Source organism: Lactuca saligna, chromosome 9, assembly GCF_052625555.1.
Source record: "Lactuca saligna cultivar CGN05327 chromosome 9, ASM5262555v1, whole genome shotgun sequence".
In the NCBI taxonomy this organism is placed as follows: domain Eukaryota; kingdom Viridiplantae; phylum Streptophyta; class Magnoliopsida; order Asterales; family Asteraceae; genus Lactuca; species Lactuca saligna.
In genome coordinates, this window is record NC_136425.1 from 9,921,626 (window position 1) to 9,926,011 (window position 4,386).

General features: G+C 25.7%; 1 pseudogene; it reads left to right on the plus strand.

Moving 5' to 3' along the window:
* Positions 1-3,273: 3,273 nt before the first annotated feature.
* LOC145015972 (xyloglucan endotransglucosylase/hydrolase protein 2 pseudogene) lies at positions 3,274-4,067 on the plus strand (annotated as a pseudogene).
* Positions 4,068-4,386: the final 319 nt, after the last annotated feature.

Here is a 4,386-nt window from a genome sequence, read left to right on the forward strand (position 1 = left end):
TATTGGTTGTTGACTTTGACTTTGACCGTTAACTTTTGGTTAAATTTCTATTTTTAGAAGATAGACTTAAGCTTTACATTGTGTGGGTTATTAGGAGGTGTTTGGCATTCATTCTTTGGTTGGGATTGAACTATTATATTTAGACCGCATGACATTGAGTTGAGTTTTTTTGCCCATCAACATCAACCGTCTTATGGACTATCGGTAAATCATTACCTTATGGGCTACTTGTAAATCTTCTCCTCCTATTATTGCAAAGTGGGTTGCTAGATCGAACCTATTTTTACATAGTCAAAATAAACAAGTTTGATATTAAAATAAAGAATAAAATGAATAGAGACATGTTAAAAGATAATGGGTAATAAATAATTTTATTGATTGAAACAAATGAAAACGCATGCGTTAATTATTTTATGGGCCATGTCAAGAAAATGGATTAGAAAAAATATATTTGCTAATGATAACTATTTAATATTAATTTCACTTCTAAAAACAATATAAACAATATGATTATTTATACGTATATGAAACTTATTTTAATTAAATACTTATAGGTCAATGTTAAATAAATTTATAATTAAACAAATGATTTTATGTACAGTTTTTTAAATATTTATATAAACAAATTTATCCCGGGTGGTGTAATTAATAAGATATATTATGGATTGTGGACACGAGGATATTAAAACCAAATATCTTGTAGAAAATACAAAAAGAGTATCACATATAAATATTCTCATTCATATTTTAATGCCTACACACACGTGTGTGTGTGTGTGTATATATATATATATATATATATATATATATATATATATATATATATATTGGATGTCTTTGTATATTATATTTATACCAACACACAAGCATCTTAATTTGCCTAGGTTATTTTTTTAGCAATATTCACTATTTGTTTGCAACGATCAAATGGGTCTTCATCTATGGATGATCCGAAGATGATGGTCGTATTGTTTGAAGTAATTTTATTGCTTAGAGTTAGTGATGCAACATAGAATGCTAGCTTTAATGAATATTATAAGATAATCTGGGGAAATCAGCATGTTCAACTTCTTAATCAAGGGCGAGAGGTTCGGTTGTCATTGGACAAATTCTGGTTTTCAAATATTCAAAAGAGAATCAAATAATATATATATATATATATATATATATATATATATATATATATATATATATATATATATATATATATATATATATATATATATGGGAAAAGTGAATATACCCTTAAGGTATATAAGCTTAAGTACCCAAACTCATCATACTACATCATTTTGTATCATATATAGACATTGTAATTGTCCAATGTTCTTATAATTCAACTTCTAACTTGAATTAGTTTAAAGATTTTTATAAATTTCATATTTATCTTTCTCTTGCATAATTGTCATTTTCAACAATAATATATATATATATATATATATATATATATATATATATATATATATATATATATATATATATATATATATATATCCTAGTAAGTGTTCGACAAAAAGATGTGATGTAAGAGGATTATAATAGTGAAAATTTAAAAATATTGAATGTAAATCAAATTAAAGATTGAAGTTTAATAATATTATAATGAATATATCAAACAAAACGATGTATTATTATGAGTTTGGGTACCTAAGCTTATATATCCTTAAGGGTATATTCACTTTTCCATATATATATATATATATATATATATATATATATATATATATATATATATATATATATATATATATATATATATATATATATATATATATATATATATATATATATATATATGACAAATAAACTCTCACTTTTCGATATATTATTTTTATAAGTTTGTTTAGTAGGATCCATTATTTTATGACTATATAGATGAATTTGATTCAAGGATTATGATGGAGTTTTTTGGTTTGCTCACAATTTTGAGGATTTTTTTTAACATGCCATGTTTCGTAAGTTACGTTCCATAAAAACCATAAATTTTAAGGAACCAATAAATTGATCAGGACTTTTTGACTAAAAATTTAAGGCTAATCACAGATATCACAATTTTTTTAGATATTAAGAAAAATGTATGACCATATGTCATCAGAATAGATAAGTCACGGACACTTTGACTTCGACGTAACAAATACACATTTTCTAAAATAATGTTAATCCATTGATTTATGCGTTTTTTCAAATTTTTACAGCTTTATTTGTATCGGAAAAAATAAATATACCAAAATACATAAGCTCCATGATCTACAAATAGACATTTATATCGATATATAAACATAATAACTTTAAGCAATTTGGTCGTTAACAAGTGAATGATCACTCCATCCAACTTTTACACTTGCATTCTAATCATTCATAGGTGAGCAATAAATGTGATTCATATGTGAATCTATTCAAATTCAGATGAAAATGTAATATAGTTAAATCATTGGCCTAAAAAATATACGTGTATATCTACACTTTTACTAGAATCTACACTAGTAACATGTACTTATAAATTTATTTGTAGGTGCTGGATTTGGGTCAAAATTATATTTTGGATTAGGATTCTTTCAAATGAAAATTAAGCTACTGCTTTTTATTTATGTACAAATGCTTTAAACTTGTCTTCAAAGTTCTTTTATATATATATATATATATATATATATATATATATATATATATATATATATATATATATATATATATATATATATATATATATATATATATGAAATGCTTTCTTTTAAAGAGTAACAATGTTTTCCATCCTTTCTATCAAATGGAAGAGTAAAGTACATTTTTTTCATGCTAGTTTTTTTTTACTTGTTGACTTTGACTTTTAAGTCGTAGTTACTTTACATGTATCTCTAAATAATAAATAACATCACAAATAAAATAAAAGAAAGAAAATAAACATTATAATTTAAAGAGATTGAAGCTCGACAGAAAAAATGGAGAGTTAGGTCAGCGACAAGAAAGGATCACCGCAGATTGGGGAGGGGGATGAGTAGCAGACAAAATTTGAAGACAACAGCTTCCGATGACCCAAAAAATTGCAAATTTTGTATTCAATAGGGTTTTTTTCTTTCCACTCATCTTTTTGTAGTTTTTCTATATCAATATTATTTTATGTTATGTTTAAATATTTTTAAAGAGTAAACATATATTATGTGTCTACAAAAAAAATTGTTAACCATCTTAACCCTTCTTTAATATATGTAACTTTATAAAAAAATAAAAATTATATAAAAACTAAATGGTTGTCAATCTAACTACCCTTAAAGATCAATGATTTATGTATCTGATAGTATGCTTCTCATTGTGTTGGGTTAATGTAGTTATTTTTAAATACAACTGTTCACGAAGAAATGAACTTTGAGTTCTTGGGAAATCGGCCACGCAAACCAGTCATTTTACGAACGAACGTATTTGCAAATGGTCTCGGTGGTAGAGAGCAACAAATCAGTCTTTGGTTTGATCCTAGTGCGGATTTCCATTACTAAAAATTGCTATGGAACGACCATCAAGTTGTGTATGCGTGTATCTTATTTTATCGGAAATTACATACATCATATTGATATCAAACTTTATAGGTTTTGTTAGCTTGATTGTGTCCAATGATCAAGAAAAGAAAACCAATCACTTTATAAATAAATATGTATACTAATGGTTACATTTTATATTCATTTCAGGTTCTTTGTAGATGACACACCAATAAGAGTATATAAGAACAACATAATTAGAGGTGTTGGGTACCCTACTTATACATTGCAAGTGATTACGAGCTTCTAGGATGGATCAAGTTGGGCTACTAATGGAGGAAAAACGAAGGTCAATTATACAAATGCACCATTCCACGCCAATTTCCAAGATTTTAACATTGATGGGTGCATCTCGATGCCTAATAGTCCTAACAAGGACTGTGCTTCTCAAAAGTATTGGTGGAACAATCCAAAATATTGGCAATTAAACCCCAACAGCTGAAATCATTAGAAGAAGTAAGAAAAAAGTATATGAAATATGACTATTGTATCGATAAGAGCATGTATCCTACCCCTCGTCCAGGGTGTAGTGAAAAATGATGGGCAATAATATGTATTACATTTAATGTGCTATCTTCTAACTCTAGAAATAAAATTCAAGGATTATGGTCCTTCATTTTGTAAAATATGTACAAATTAGGAAGGATAACATTATAAAAAATTACAATAATGCATAAGATTTCATATAATTTTTTACAACTTATAAAGATATAATTTCAATACCCCATATTTTAAAAGGCTTTTAAGATTATAAAGTTCCTTAAAAAGGCTACGACGATTTTCAAAGTTTTTATTATGATTTATTTTTAATTGAAAGAATGAATTGCTTATTGGGTATTTAAAAACATAAATATAACTC